Consider the following 17,530-nt stretch of genomic DNA (forward strand, 5'->3'; position numbering starts at 1 on the left):
ACCGCAGCAATCAGCGGCGCCCGCCACGGAAGTGGCCACGATTTACCATGGCCTTATGGCCATGGCGGACGCATTTGCCCGCTACGGAAAAGGGAAAATACCCACCACGGTTATTCTTTCTGCAGTAGTGAAATTTGTACTATTGAACTTACCCATTTTGGAGTAAGAATTGGCTTGCGAGCTGGAAGGTCTGGCTGCGTAAAATTGGATTCAGTTTGCACAAAAAGACAACAATAAAAATCCCTTAGTTCTAGTAAAGCTACTGTGTTTACTTTTCTCTAGACGGCACAAATACAAACTTATCACATAACACACATGGTAACCTGCAGTAACTTAAGATGGCAATATTGAACTAATATAGGTAGGACAACAAAAATCTCAATTCTTTTGGAGAACAAACATGCACTCTCATTAACTCACACCACACAACAGTCTAACTCAACCATAAAGACTCCAGCTAAATAATACCAATTACATGGACATTCCCAATCAGGCCTAAGAATAAAATAAACCCTTCCCAATCCTACTAAATACCGCATGTCATACCTAAAACCTTACTGGATCGTCAAAAATCCAATTCAAAACCATTGAAACTACCACATTAATAATCATAGCATACAAACCAAGAGTAGCGCAAGAAACTAGTAAGAGAGAGAAGAAGCCAGTGATACTCATGGTTGGTTGAGTGTAGTGAGGATAAACTTCTGGTTGGTATGAAAGTCCCTATTCACGAGTCCTGCGAATCCAACAAATAAAAACATCATAAAACAGTATAACTCCATCACAAATCGCAAATGAAGATATCACTACATCCATCCCCAGTAAAACTCTAGAAATCTGGAAAAGGGAAGAAAAAAAATAGATGGAAAACAAGCACTCGTCCCAACCATTGGCCTTGCTGACATCCCTGTGCACATGCAATAAGTGATGACGATGGTACAAGCCAATGGTACCTGGGAGGCAAGAAAGAGGCGGGAGAGAGGCTGTAGCGAAGATCTGCAGAGACCCCCTGGCTGACCAGATGGTGGACGACCATGCCAGTGCAACAGAAGGTTACAAAGAAGTCCATAAATGATGGTTCAGATCCCGCGTCGACAGAGCACGGCCTCGACCAAAACAACACCCCCACGGTCCCTAGCCCCCGCCATCGTAGCACTAGCGGCCCCATGGAGTTTTGAACCCAAGGAGGCGGCCTAGCACGTGCCTTGGTGGGCGGCGACTGACGACCTGGTGGCTAGAGTGCTCCTGTCTTGGCATATGTCATGCGCGGGGAAGGAAGAGTCGCGCCTGGAAGAGGATTGTACCAAGCAAGTGGAGGCACCCTCGGCCGCTCGTGAGAGGAGTCGCTGGTCGGACGGGATGCGAAATCCCGCGTGACGTGGACGATGAAGGGTCGAGATGGTGGACTAGAGCGGGGGTGACTAGTCCTTTCTAAAATTTATTACGTTGGCTAACCGAAACAAGTGAGGAATTAAAACTATCGTTCTAGCCAAGACTACACCCCTCTATCTAAGTTCTCTAGCACCTTTGAAAAGATCCTAAACAAGCAAGCAAGGTGCTACCCTAGCATGAGCTCATCTAACCAATTCTAGGAGCAAGGTCACACAAACCTATGCCAATAGTACTTTGCAAAACTGGGGAGCTCCTACACAACTAGTAAGCAAAAGCACAAAGCTCATAAGCTCAATAGCAATGCTCAATAACAAGGCAACCAATGCGAAATTATGGAGTACAAAAATACTTAGCTACATAAACTAAGCAATGTGACTAACAAGGTTACATAAACCAATTTAGTCACGCAAGGGAACTACTTCTAGCTACACAAGCAAGAAGGTAATTAGCAAGCTACACAAGCTAACTATTTACAAGAGCAACTACACAAGCACAAGTATATGAATGTAAGAACAAGCTTGTGTTAGGGACTTGCAAACCAACGGGAAGAACAATGTTGACACGATGATTTTCTCCCATGGTTCACTTGGTTGCCACCAAGCTACGTCCCGGTTGAGACATGCTCCAAGGTTGCCGTCAGTCCTCTTGCTAGTGGTGACCCACAAGTCACACTATCCCACGTGGAGTGCTTACCACAAGCTCTAGCACTTGACCTGGCCGGACCACTTGTCTCTCTTCACGTCTCGCTCAACTAGAGTTGCTCTTCACGATCCCCGCGGGGTGAGCACCGCACCCCTTACAATCTCTTCTCCGGAGCACCGCACAGTCTCCTTGCGTGCTTCAACAAAGTCACAAGCCACCAAGCCATCTAGGAGGTGGCAACCTCCAAGAGTAACAAGCACCACCGGCTTGCAACACAAACACCTAGTGCCACTCGATGCAATCTCTCAATGCAATGCACTAGAATCGCTCACTCACACAATCGGATGATCACTATCAAGCATATGTGAGTTAGAGGCTTCACTAGCACTCCCCAAGCATGGACACTAAGTCTCAAGGGTGCTCAGCACCAGCCAAGGTCGGCCACCACTTCTATTTATAGCCCCAAGGGCTAAACTAGCCGTTGCCCCTTCACTGGGCAAAACACGTGGGCACCGAACGCGCTGTAGGGAGCCACCGGACGCTCAACCCCCAGCGTCCGGTGGTCAGACGACAACCACGTGTCACTAACCATTTGAATTCGACCGTTGCCGCCTGTTGGGTATTTTAAACACAAACAGAAAAATCCGCAAGCGCACGGATACCGATGTAGCTTTCACCCGGGAGTATTCCAGAGTATCGATTTTCCACAGAGAACGTGAGTGTACTAATTAAGATCCAAGATCGCCCAAGGATAACTATATAATTATTTTTGGTGGGAAGAGAGGAAGTTTCCTGAGAGTTCTCTAGTTGATCTAAGAATCAAGAATTACTTCAAGATTATCTATTTCGAGACATCAGAGCACTAACCACAGAAAGAGATGAGAAGGGGGCTAGGAAGGTCTGACTACGGTCCTACAAATACCGATCCGAACCAGGTGGAATACGTCGACCTTTAGGGCTGTCACTACCCTAAGGCTACCACAACAATCCGCAGGATTGGGTGCAATTCCAGGTAATTGCAAGACTAAACACCACGTCTAATCTATTAATTACTACTCTAATGTTGCAAAGATTAGAGTACTTGATGCAAGCGGGAATCCAATAAATAACTTGAATGTAAATAAAAGTAATTAAAGAACTCAGGATTATGAATTGAAGAACCTGGAGAACGATGAAGAACGAACCAGTTGCTGCAAAAGTACAATGATGAGGAAGATCCGACAGATCCGGCTCCTCCTCCGCTCTCCTCTTCTCTCTCCCTATTTTCTAGATTACAACTAGAACTAACTAGAACTAGAACTAGAGGAACTAGAACTAGAACTAGAACTAGATGAACTAGAACTAGATCTAGATGAACTAGAGGTAGAACTAGAAGAACTAGAGGGATCCTCTCTACTTGGATGAAGAATTGAAACCCTAACTTTGATTCTGTAGAAGAGGTATGATCTCCAGGGGCCAGGGGAGTTTGGTTTTATAGTCCCTTCAAGTGAATCTGGGCTGTCGGATCAAACCGACATTGATCGTGTGGTTTTCCTTGAAGTATTAGGTTGGTGGAGCATGATCCCCGAGCTTCGCCCTGATTGGTCCAGGGGGAGGGCGGGCGCCCAGTAAGGGAGGGCGGGCGCCCAGTGCCCGGCTCCGTTACGTCTCCCGTTCGCTCCCGTGGCTTCTGGAGTCTTCTAGATGATAGAAAATTACGCGGCGCGTTAATATCTCTATGTAAACCCGACGTGTGGGCCTTTCTTCCGTATTTCCTGATAACCCCCTGCAGAAATAGACAAACACCAAAACTCGTGGAATTCTATCAGATAAAACCCTAAGTCTAGGTGTTGGTTGCATTTGGATCCTTTTCCATGATTAGTTGATGGTTAAATGTGAGAATTAAGGACCGTCAACAAGCTCCCCCAAGCTTAACCTTTGCTCGTCCCTGAGCAAAGCTAAAATCAGCAAGAAATCAGGGGTTACTTTTATGCCTCTTACTACAGGGTTTTTAAGTTATCACTAAGGTCTTAAGTGATTGAAAAACAGAACGATCAAGTCAAGCACTATGTCTCAAGTTCTTCCGTCTTACCTTTGTTCTGGAGTTTGTATATGTTCCCAAGATAAAACTGAGGTATTTGCCTTCTTCTCGAAAGATATATAAGTAGAGCTTTAAAAGTTTTAGCATACTTACTTTGCATTTTGCTATGTCAAAACTCAGAGCAAGGGAGAGGAATGTCATACTCCTAGATCAAGACCTTTGACCTTTTTAAAAAGTTTGTCATCTCTTACTGGCATATTGCTTATTAGAGGGACCATGGGCTATCATTTTTTTCTTCTTCTTTTTTTCTCAAGTGGGCAGCAAGTACCCCTAATTCTACTGTCGGACACATGTCCATTTTTTCCACTCAGGTGGGTATCTTTGTACCCCTAATTCTACTTCGGACACTTGTCCATTTTTACCTCTCGTCTCACTTTTTTTTCGAATCAAAATTTTTGCATAGTCCCATGCCTCTAACGCAATAATACTTCGGAAGAGTGAATCTTTTATATTTTAAAACAAAAAGCTCTTGATCTTGGGAGCATGATAATTCTCTCAACCAAAACTACAAGAATTAACAATGGCTTGAACAAAGCAAGTGCCCACAATTTTAATATTTATATCTTATAAGACTCTAGGTATTATGATCTATATATATTTTTTTAATGAATTTTTAGATTTTCAAAAGATAAAATCTCCAGAACTCTAGCAAAACTTGGAACAAGTTAAATAGTAGCTCAGACCTGCTCATATCATGTTTGTCAATTACCTAGACTTGAATCAAACTTTCTTTTTATTTTATTTAAAACTTAGGATTACACAAAACTATTGTATATTACTCAAAAGAAAAACTTTGTTTGGTTTCATGGTTATGCATTTTTTTTATTTCCGAATACTAGTAAATAAAACCAAGAAAGAAAAGTAATACTTATCTAGATACACGTGGGGGTGCCTCCCCCAAGCTGGATGTTGACATAGTTGTTCACTCTTGTAGCCTGCATGTTTGGTCTCACTCTTCTTAAGCCTCAAAATCCTGCACAACCCAAATAGACAACAAAACTTGTGGAACATGTTAAGGGTTAAGTAATTGTCTAGAGCTTATGAGAGCTTAATGTGAGAATTCTATGAACTCAATCACATCAAGTTCCTCTACCAGGTTGTTTCGTGGCTCAAGATAGATTTTCAAGCGTTGACCATTTACCTTAAAAGTGTTACCTATGTCATCTTGGATGGTAATGACTCCATGAGTTGAAGTGTCAATAACCTTGTATGGTCCATCCCACTTACTTCGTAGCTTACCATGACCAAAGAGCTTAACTCTTGAATTGAATAGTAGAACCTTATCTCCGGGCTTAAACTCCTTGTGCTTGATTCTCTTATCATGCCATCGTTTTGTTCTCTCTTTATAGATCCTTGAATTGTGGTAGGCTTTCTCTCTCCATTCTTCTAGCTCAGATAGTTGCATCAGACGATTCTCGCTAGCGAGGTGGAGATCCATGTTCCATTTCTTGAGTGCCCAATGAGCCTTAAACTCTACTTCCACAGGCAAGTGACAAGTTTTTCTATATACAATTTGATAAGGTGACATGCCTATGGGTGTTTTGAATGCAGTTCTATATGCCCAAAGTGCATCAGGAAGTTTGTCCTTCCAACCCTTACCCATCTCATCTACGGTCTTTTATAAAATATTTTTGATTTGTTTATTAGATGTTTCGGCTTGACCGCTAGTCTGAGGATGGTATGGTGTTGCAACATTGTGTCGAACTCCATGATCGGCTAGGTACTTTCGGAAGATTTTGTCGATGAAGTGGGAACCTCCATCGCTTATAACTATCCGGGGTATACCAAAACGAGGAAAGATTACTTCATGGAACATTCTTTTGGCATGTTTTGAATCAGCTGATCGACAAGGTAGGGCTTCTACCCATTTGGACACGTAGTCCACAGCTACTAAGATATACTCGCAATTTCCGGACATAGGGAATGGCCCCATGAAATCAATGCCCCAAACATCGAAAAGTTTTACTTGAAGATTATTTGTGAGAGGCATTTCATTTCGTGAGTAGATATTCCCATGTTTTTGACATCGGTGGCATCTCCTGACAAAGTCCTTTGTATCTTCATACATCGTTGGCCAGAAAAAACCACTTTGCCAAATTTTAGCATGTGTCCGGAATGCTCCATAGTGTCCTCCATATGGCGAGGCATGGCATCTTTCCATAATTTGAGTAGCCTCAGCCATAGGAACACACCTTCTCAAGAGTCCATCAGCGCAGACTCGGAAAAGATATGGCTCATCCCAAAGGTGGAAACGACTATCGTGAAGCAACTTCCTTTTGTTTGCACCAGGTGGGACATAGCCTTTTACTATAAAGTTTACGATGTCTGCGTACCATGGATCTGCATGTGTTATCTTAAGTAGGGTGTCATCCCTTAGGTAGTCATTTATGGGAAGTTCATCATGTGTTTCCTTATATTGAAGCCTAGACAAGTGGTCGGCTACGGAATTCTCAACTCCCTTCCTATCTCGGATTTCTATGACAAAGTCTTGGAGAAGAAGAATCCATCGAATTAGACGAGGCTTAGCATCTTTCTTAGTGAGGAGGTACTTGAGAGCAGCATGGTCTGAATAGATGATTATCTTTGCCCCCACTAAGTAAGATCTAAACTTGTCTATAGCAAAGACAATAGCCAAAAGCTCTTTTTCAGTTGTAGTGTAATTGAGCTGTGGTCCAGACAAGGTTTTGCTAGCGTAGGATATGGCATAATGCTTTTTTTCCTTGGTTTGTCCTAAAACGGCACCAACCGCAAAATCGCTAGCATCACACATGATCTCAAAAGGAAGATTCCAATCAGGTGGTTGGATAATCGGGGCTGAGATGAGTGCTTTCTTAAGAGTTTGAAAAGATTCATAACACTCATCACTAAAGATGAAAGGTGCATCCTTAGCTAGGAGATTAGTTAGGGGTCTAGCAATTTGAGAGAAATTCTTGATAAAGCGTCTATAGAACCCTGCATGTCCCAAAAAGCTACGGATTCCTTTCACATTCGTGGGAGGTGGAAGTTTTTCAATAACTTCAATCTTTGCTTTGTCTACCTCTATACCACGTTCGGACACTTTATGTCCTAGCACTATTCCTTCCTGAACCATAAAATGGCATTTCTCCCAGTTCAGGATTAAGTGCTTTTCTTCACATCGCTGCAAGACTCTATCTAAATTCTCCAAACAATGTTCAAAGGTTTTGCCATAGACAGTAAAATCATCCATGAAAACCTCCATGATCTTCTCAATCATGTCCGAGAAAATAGACATCATGCACCGTTGGAAAGAAGCTGGAGCATTGCACAATCCGAACGACATTCGTCGGTATGCATAAGTTCCATACGGGCATGTAAAGGTAGTCTTTTCTTGCTCATCTGGGTGGATTGGGATTTGGTGATATCCAGAATAACCATCAAGGAAACAAAAGAAAGAGTGGTTTGCAAGCCGTTCCAACATTTCATCAATGAAGGGTAACGGAAAGTGATCTTTCTTTGTAGCCTTGTTGAGTTTTCGATAGTCGATACACATACGCCACCCAGTGACAATTCGTTGAGGGATGAGTTCATTCTTCTCATTCCTAACGACCGTTATTCCTTCTTTCTTTGGCACTACTTGGACAGGGCTAACCCACTCACTATGTGGCACAGGATAAATAATCCCAGCACGATAGAGTTTGAGGACCTCTTTCTTAACAACCTCTCGCATAGCATTGTTAAGTCTCCATTGTGGTTCCCTTGAAGGTGTAAAATTAGGATCAATAGGGATACGATGAGTGCAGAGAATGGGACTAATGCCCGTGAGATCCTCGAGAGAGTAGCCAAATGCTGATCTATGTCTTTCAAGAACAGTGACAAGTTGTTGTGTTTCATAATCGGAAAGCTTGTCACTGATAATTACTGGAGTTTTTGGGTTATTGTGCAAGAAGACATATCTAAGGCTAGAAGGAAGAGGTTTTAATTCTATCGAAGGAGGTGAAGGTTGTTCATTTTTGTCTAGCTCAACAGGTTCTACAACCTCTTCTTCTTCTTGAATAAAGTGTTCATGATTAAAGAATGGTTGGGCCATCTCCTTTTGAGTTAGCATTAAGATCTCCTCGATAGGATCTGGTTTAAGTTTGGGTTCCACTATCGTGTTAATTGATCTAGCTAGAGGAACAACAATAGTGGAATTCCCAACTTTGAAGTCTAAATGACCTCGTTGTGGTTGTTCTTGTAGAAGTTTCATGATTGGTCTACCAATCAAGAGAGGAATCTCCGGTATGTCATAAATGTGAAAATCTAGACATATTCCAGAGTCCTTGATTCTAACAGGAACTGCCCTTAATACCCCATGGCTTTCTAGAATTAATCTAGATGGACTTTGTAAAAGTTTTTGAGATGGGGTTATGGACTTGTTGGGATAAAGAGTGTCAGCTAAATCCTTGGAAATAACATTTATCCCAACATACGGATTGTAGTGGACCTTCCTAGGGGACCCTCTAATTTGGCACAGAAGAATGGTTGAAGGAGTGATGATCCGAGCTACCTCAGGAGACAGCTCTGCTTCTGTTAGCCATTCATAACTCAGAATAGCCGAAAGGCTTTTGATGTGTTCTATGTCAACAGATTCTACTTTTAGAACAAATTGAGTGGTCCTTGCTAGAGGTCGTGTTTGGATAGGAAAATTCGAGGTGTTTCCATAATCTTCAAAAAGATCTTCCTCAAATTCAAAGGGATGCTCTAAAGGTGGTGGTTCATCATCCTTTAGTTGGTTTTGCATTCCCTTATCAGGAGGTTTCTCTACAACCAAATTAATAGGTGGGTCATGTGGAATTTCTAACTCGGTTGCAAGTTCCTCATCTTTTGGTTTAGGATCAGGCTCGACTTCTTTTTCTTCTTCAGGAAACTCATCATAAATGCCTGTGTAAGGGGTATTTTCAAGGATTCTTTCTAGGATAGCTCTCCCCTCATCTGTGAGTTTGTGTGTGAATGAGCCTCCTGAAGCAATGTCGAGGTGAAGAGCAGCCTCCTTGCTTAGACCACGATAAAAGTGGTAGTACAGTACATGGTCAGGCAGGGAAAGGTTTGGACCGAAATTGGTAAGGCTTGTGAACCTAGCCCAAGCTGCTCCTAAAGTTTCCTTCTCTCTTTGTTTGAATGTAAGAATTTCGATTCTAAGGTCAGCGATTCGAAAGAGTGGGAAGAAAGCGAGACAAAAGTTGTCCCGAAGTTCATCCCAATTTCCATTAACGCCTTCTACAGAATGAGCATACCACTTCTTTGCTCTTCCCAAAAGGGAGAACGGAAATAATTTCCATTTAAGGGTTTCTTGTGTCATGCCAGAAATAGATCGGCAAGAGCACAACTGCTCGAATTCTCTAAGGTGGGTGTATGGATCTTCATCTACTTGCCCAGAGAAGGGTTGCTCCTGAATCATGGCTATTAGATCAGGGCCGAGGTCGTAGCCATCTGTAAGAATTGGATGCGATGATGGTGGTGGCTCTAATAACTCGCCCTTTGGAGCAAAGGATTTATAGATAGGAGTGAAATCCATGTGGTGTGGTGAAAATGGTAAAAAAAGAAAAGAAAAAAGGATACACGGACGACTTGGTTCGAAACTAGCACAGCTACCGTTCCCCGGCAACGGCGCCAGAAAGCTTGTTGGGTATTTTAAACGCAAACAGAAAAATCCGCAAGCGCACGGATACCGATGTAGCTTTCACCCGGGAGTATTCCAGAGTATCGATTTTCCACAGAGAACGTGAGTGTACTAATTAAGATCCAAGATCGCCCAAGGATAACTATATAATTATTTTTGGTGGGAAGAGAGGAAGTTTCCTGAGAGTTCTCTAGTTGATCTAAGAATCAAGAATTACTTCAAGATTATCTATTTCGGGACATCAGAGCACTAACCACAGAAAGAGATGAGAAGGGGCTAGGAAGGTCAGACTACGGTCCTACAAACACCGATCCGAACGAGGTGGAATACGTCGACCGTTAGGGCTGTCACTACCCTAAGGCTACCACAACAATCCGCAGGATTGGGTGCAATTCCACGTAATTGCAAGACTAAACACCACGTCTAATCTATTAATTACTACTCTAATGTTGCAAAGATTAGAGTACTTGATGCAAGCGGGAATCCAATAAATAACTTGAATGTAAATAAAAGTAATTAAAGAACTCAGGATTATGAATTGAAGAACCTGGAGAACGATGAAGAACGATCCAGTTGCTGCAAAAGTACAATGATGAGGAAGATCCGACAGATCCGGCTCCTCCTCCACTCTCCTCTTCTCTCTCCCTATTTTCTAGATTACAACTAGAACTAACTAGAACTAGAACTAGAGGAACTAGAACTAGAACTAGATGAACTAGAACTAGATCTAGATGAACTAGAGGTAGAACTAGAAGAACTAGAGGGATCCTCTCTACTTGGATGAAGAATTGAAACCCTAACTTTGATTCTGTAGAAGAGGTATGATCTCCAGGGGCCAGGGGGGTCTGGTTTTATAGTCCCTTCAAGTGAATCTGGGCTGTCGGATCAAACCGACATTGATCGTGTGGTTTTCCTTGAAGTATTAGGTCGGTGGAGCATGATCCCCGAGCTTCGCCCTGATTGGTCCAGGGGGGAGGGCGGGCGCCCAGTGCCCGGCTCCGTTACGTCTCCCGTTCGCTCCCGTGGCTTCTGGAGTCTTCTAGATGATAGAAAATTGCGCGGCACGTTAATATCTCTATGTAAACCCGACGTGTGGGCCTTTCTTCCGTATTTCCTGATAACCCCCTGCAGAAATAGACAAACACCAAAACTCGTGGAATTCTATCAGATAAAACCCTAAGTCTAGGTGTTGGTTGCATTTGGATCCTTTTTCATGATTAGTTGATGGTTAAATGTGAGAATTAAGGACCGTCAACACCGCCAACGGCTAGCACGCTCACGCCTGACACAGCACCACCGGACGCTCTGTTGGTTCACACCGGACTCGTGCGCAGAGAGCTCCGCAAACCTGCAGGGTCACCCGACACGAAGCACCGGTAGCGTCCAGTGCTCACCGGACCCATGCACAAAGAGGGTCACAAAATGCCCGCACTCCGGACGCTGAGCACTGGACTCACTCCAGTGTGTCCGGTGCACTCCGCTTACTTTGGTCAGACCCGACAGTACACCGGACGCTAAAGGCCAGCGTCCGCTGCACCCGCGCAGTGCGTCTGGTAAACATTTCCGCGACTTCTCCAAAATTCCCACTGGCGCAATAGAAAATATGCACTTAATTTTCTCAAAAGCGCTGAATCCTGCCTCGCAAGCTCGGCTGGAGGGAGAGAGGAACCCAAACCCCTCTCTACCCTAGAAACTCCACCTCCTTTGCAAAGTGTGCCAACACCAACAAGTGTACACCACCAAGTGCATGTGTGTTAGCATTTCACAAACATTTTCTTAAAGGAGTTAGCCTCTCAACTTGCCATGCCACTCGATCCTAACACGTATGCAAAGTTAGATCACTCAAGTGGCACTAGATGATCGATATACAAACAAGTTTGCCCCTCTTGATAGTATGGCCATCTATCCTAAATCCGGTAATAAACTTCTCTACACATCTATGACCGGTGAAATGGAAATGCCCTAGGTTATACCTTTGCCTTATGCTTTCCATTCCATCTCCTCCAATGTTGATGCAACACATGCACCAACTAATCACCAAATGATATGATCCACTTCATATCATCATGTGACCATATTGGTTCATCGATCTTGACCTCACTTGCTCTTCACCGTTGCCTCGGACCATCGACGCCAAGTCTTGCTCAAGCTTCACCGTCACACGCGGTCCCTTGCTTTAAAACCTCCGACTTCCCTTCACTCTTGCAATCGGTCCATCAAGCCAAGCCTCATCTTGATCTTCTCCACTTGGTCACATGACTCCATATCATGTCTCATATGCAATGAGCTCCTCCATCATCACATAATCACCTATGGACTAATCTCCTGTGTATCTCACATAAACACTGTTAGTCCACCTAAGTTGTCACTCAATTACCAAAACCAAACAAGGACCTTTCAGACGATAGTAGGGGCTGAGAAGGATGAGGAGCGGAGGATGCGAAGGAAGAAATCAGTTTTTTTCTTGAGAAATTTAATTGGAGCCGTAGTTACGGATCAAACACGAGGTGGTGCGGGGATGCGGCGCGGTGCGGGTTGAGGCGGAGTGCGCGCGACGTGAGGGGGAGGAGCGCGAGAGGGGTCAGTAGTTTGACGCAGGCTTCAAACTTTTTTGTATCGCCATTGGATCTATGTCTAGTTGTTTTTGAGACGTTGATTTTGATGGAGATAAAACTCTATGTGCGTTTTCTTGGGTACACAATAGTTGAGGCTCTCAGCGGGTGACATTTTCTTTGGTGGACCAAGCATAATTCTGTTGGGTCAATTATAGTAGAGATGTTGATGCAATGCCAACCAAATTGCAATATTATTGTTATTACTCAGTGCTTGTGATTGAACTTATATTATTTTAATAAATCTAACATATTGAATTCTCTAATTGACTACATATTCTCTAATCTCAATGCAAATATGTCAAGCAAAGATTATATCACCTCTTGAGCGATCTTATCTACACAGAACGACTGGGTTGATATGATTAATATAAAGATGATAGGTCGCTTCCATAGGGATGAGATGGTGTACCATAGCTTTGACTGTGCAGTGGATGATCTGCACAACTACTACCCTGAGGAATTTCTTAACACTTTGACACCCAATGGTCTACCACCATGTTGATATTTGTTAACGCCATCAGAAAATGATCCACAAACGCACGGATATCGGTGAGCACTTCACCCGGGAGGTTATCCAGAGTATCGTATTTATATTTTTACCACTAGGAGAAAGCGTACATCTGACTAACCAAATCTATTGCTACTACCCTTTAGGCTACAAAGAATGTGACTCGATGTGAGTGATGTATAGAGAAGACTACAACTGCACTCTCGTTCTAACCTTGGTAAGGATGATCTACTATTCTATTGGGGAGGCTTACGGAATCTAGACACCACAGAGGATGTTCGACCCTGCACCTATAAACCCTATCGATCCTACTTACGGGATATGGGCTAAAAAGGTAACTCAGAAATGTCACGTTCCTCGCTACTACCACGGTCCAGCTAGTAAGGGGATATCTATGAGTATCCTAGCCCAAACACCACGTTTACGCTAGAGATGATTACTCTAAACTCTACGTGAATAGATCAAAGTAAACTCATAAACCAAAGAACAATAAAACAAAGAACTTACTAGAATTTAGAAGTCAAAATACTGAAGAATCCTAGGAGCAAGCCTCGGGTTAGGAGACTTGATCCCGCAGGTACAACCTCGGAGTAGACACCGACAGGCCGAGCTTCCTCCGATCTACGCCTCCACTCTATCTCTCTCAGTCTAGTAGAACTAGTCTACTCTCACATTGGATGCTAAGCCCTAAGTCTATGTAGAGGAAATGTTATCCTTTGAGGGCACCTCTCAACTCTATAATGAACTTGTTCTCCTCCAGGGGCTAGAGGGTCTGCTTATATAGTTCTCTCAGGTGAACGTGGGCCATCAGATCAAACCGATATTGATTGAACAGTTATCCTTGATCCTTTAGGTCGGTGGAGCATAATCCGCGAGATTGAACGTGATTGGCCACAACACCTGGGCGGGCGCCCAAGGGGGGAGGGCGGGCGCCCTGCCCCCGGGCCCGTTCGGCCTCCCGTTCGTTCCCGTGGCTTCTGGACTCTTCTAGATGATAGAAAATTGTGCGGCACGTTAATATCTCTATGTAAACCCGACATGTGGGCCTTTCCTCCATATTTCCTGATAACCCCCTGCAGAAATAGACAAACACCAAAACTCGTGAAATTCTGTCAGATAAAACCCTAAGTCTGGGTGTTGGTTGCATTTGGATCCTTTTCTTTATTTATTTGATGATTATATTTGGTACTTAAGGACCGTCAACACACCACATGTGTTAAAGCTAATGATTAGCTGCCCCGTCATATTATTGAGGAACATTGACCATTCAAACGGACTTTGTAATGGTACCAGACTTATCATACGAGGATTCCAAAACAATACCATTGATGCAGAAATTGTGTTGGGATAACATGCAAGAAAGCGGGTTTTCTACCTCGCATACCCTTATGCCCGTCGGATGATGAGATGTTTCCTTTCCAATTTAAGCGAAAGCAGTTCTCTATTCGACTCAGCTTCGCGATGACTGTTAACAAGGCATAGAGGCAGACCATCCCTAATGTCAGGGTGTACTTGCCAGAACATGTGTTCTCGCACGCCAATTATGTATAGCGCTATCAAGAGCCACGACAAGATCAAACATTAGTGTCACGGAACCGTCCAAATTATAAGAGCACAAGTACAAAAACAATCACCGAAGTGATCAATTTATCATACTTGAGCCCATATAACTCCGGTAGTCCAACAAAATCACGAGGGATTTCAAACCAACCAACATACAAGCCAAGATTGTAGTGATTCAACATAACAAGTCACACGTTACATACATTTCGCAAGTAGTTCAAATACATCGGAGTTTGATAAGGTTATTACAACTTAAGTTTACAAATAGCGGAAGCAAAGTAATTTGAAACCAATATCACTTTTATTTCAAATACATGCCAGTACCATGGTCCATTCCAAAAAAAGCATCATAGATGAGGTAAGTAGGAAGGATCATGCCCATGATCTTACTCCTTCCCTATAGTAGGAGACATCCAACTCTTGCAGTAGCTATGATACATCATAACCTGCAACAAGTGGGAATAAACCCTGAGTACGAGAATGTACTCAGCTAGACTTACCCGTCATAAACCAGAAATAAATGACACCAAGGAGTATGCAAGGCTGATATATAAGTGGAGTTTGTTGGACAACATTTTGCATAAAAAGCTTAAGTATAAATAGTTAAACCTTTCTTATTTAGCATCCATTTAATTCTCATTAACCTATTAACTAGATTAGCACCTGTACTAAGCAATCACTTGATTAATATCAATCAATAATAATCATATCAGGTTTATCAAGGCCGTGATCATCATCATCATCGTAGAACCATTAAGTTATTTAGTGAATGCTACGTTTGCCGCTGCTCTGTCAAGTTCTCACTAACCGGGAGAGACGGCGATTCGAATCGAATTCCTATCCAGCTGGAGGGGTATTCCTAGCACTCACCCAAGCATCCCCTGCCGGAGAGCCAACGGGTCACCTTTGGTACGACTCAGGAATCGCGGCTCCGATCAGCGCCGCACTCCCAGGGCTACCACTCTGCCAGGGAGGTCAGGAATTTTAACTCACCTGCCTTTGGGCTTACGCCAATGGTCCCCCGCACACCGCACTTCCTCCGGTAGTGCGCACTTTATACTTGCCGGTCTTCCGGCCTGAGTCATACTACTCGGCTTCGCGGTCGGAACGAGTTATCCGGCCAACTAAGTGTTAGGCATGCGTTCAACATGACAAGAGGACGTACAACGATCGGTCCTTAATCGACACAGACGGGGATAGATCCACACCCAAGACCTCCATGTCTTGTTGCTTCACTATCTTCATCCCGCCCGGTCTCCTTTCATATTATTAACACATGGTTCTTTTCCACGATAGCAAATATAGCCACCTGTGATCTGGAATCCACCTATATCCTGCAGGTGACAGGAAATCACCTGGCTTCTACCGAGCTAAGCATGGCTAAGCATAGACGTGATCCTGACTAATTAGGATTCAGGTTATATATATACTGGACAAGGAAGGGTATATATATGCAGCAAGGGTTTCATCCAACTCCTATACTTAATGCAACAATACATATATAACATATATATACTCATTCACTTTCAAAAAGTAGGAGGCTTATAATGCTCCGGGGCTTGCCTGGAATGTGACACCGAGTCAGATTAGTTAGCTTGCTCCGTCTTGGTGACATCTAAGATCAAAACACTTGCTTAATCATTCCATCTTCGGGATGATCCACCATCACGTCCTTCACGTGGTTCATCTAGCGTACCTAGATGACATGCAAGATGCAAGTGCATGAACACATGGAAGTGCAATAGACAAAGCATTACACACAAGAAGCATGGCAAGATCATGGTTACACTAAACACACTTAAGCACATCTCATTGCTCAACTTAATGATCACACAACCAACATGCTAAGCCAACAAGGAATGCAACACTAAACATATTAGACATGGCATACATGTTTCACCAAGTCTCAGGTAAATTAACTTGGCCATTACCAAAGACATGAGTCATACATAGCAATATACCAAGCAACAGCAATACAAGGAATCTACCATTTTTAGGACTGTTAACAGCAGCTGAGAAAATAAATCATAACTGGCGTTACGCAACTCCAAAATACATGAATTAAGACATTCTGGAAAGCTTAAGAAATTATCTACATTTGATATTTAGACATCAAAGCATGATTCTCAACTTAAGCTGGTCGAAATTATAAAGTTCCAGAATCTGTCCCTGACAAACAGAGAGCAGCCATTTCTGGAATCAAATTTTGAACAGACATAACTCACAAACCACAAGGCCAAATACTACCAAATGTTAACAGCAGCTAGATAGGTGAATTATCTACAACTTTTCTATAAACAAGATGCCCAGAAAACACCATTTACATATTGTAATCCAAACAGTTCCACAAATTGTCCAGAAACAACAATTGCAAACAATTAATTATTAACTTATGTTTCAAACATGCATTTGAGCAAAACCATTGTTACCAACAGTTTGCACATATCTAAAGAACACCATAGAATATAGTGGTCATTACCAAATAAATTTATTTATTGCATTTCTTAATTTATTTGGATAATAAGGTGAATTAACTAACCGTTACCAAACATGCACAGTAAATTCCACAAAAATTACAGTAGCTTCTAAACACTATCCATAGCCCACTGTATAAATTTCACTGTATTTGAATAAAGATATCAACATCTATGAAAAAGACAAATTGCTATTGCAATTAACCATGTGAGAATAAGATAAATGTACAAATCATATTTTCTTCAAACACATGACCATATTATATATTATCATGATACAAAAATATCATAAAATTATACTGGAACAAAATTTTCCATTTTCACATTTTTATTTATAATTATAAACCATTTATCAAGCCCTATGCAAGTTAAATCAATAACTCAACCACACTGCAACCAAAAATCATGAAACTTTTACCATGCATCAAGCATCGCAAGAATAGCATGCCACAAAAGTTTCACTTCAATTGGATCTACACAGCAACAGTTATAAAAAAGACAAACTCAACTAGTATTAAAAACCTAGCTGCATAAATCATTTTCTACAGCTAAAACTTTAAACTAAAACATTGCATATTATAGATCTACTGCATAGAGAATTTTATAAAGATTCCAAAAAGTCTATATTTGCTAATT

The sequence above is a fragment of the Sorghum bicolor genome, chromosome 8 (genome assembly GCF_000003195.3).
Source record: "Sorghum bicolor cultivar BTx623 chromosome 8, Sorghum_bicolor_NCBIv3, whole genome shotgun sequence".
Taxonomy (NCBI): domain Eukaryota; kingdom Viridiplantae; phylum Streptophyta; class Magnoliopsida; order Poales; family Poaceae; genus Sorghum; species Sorghum bicolor.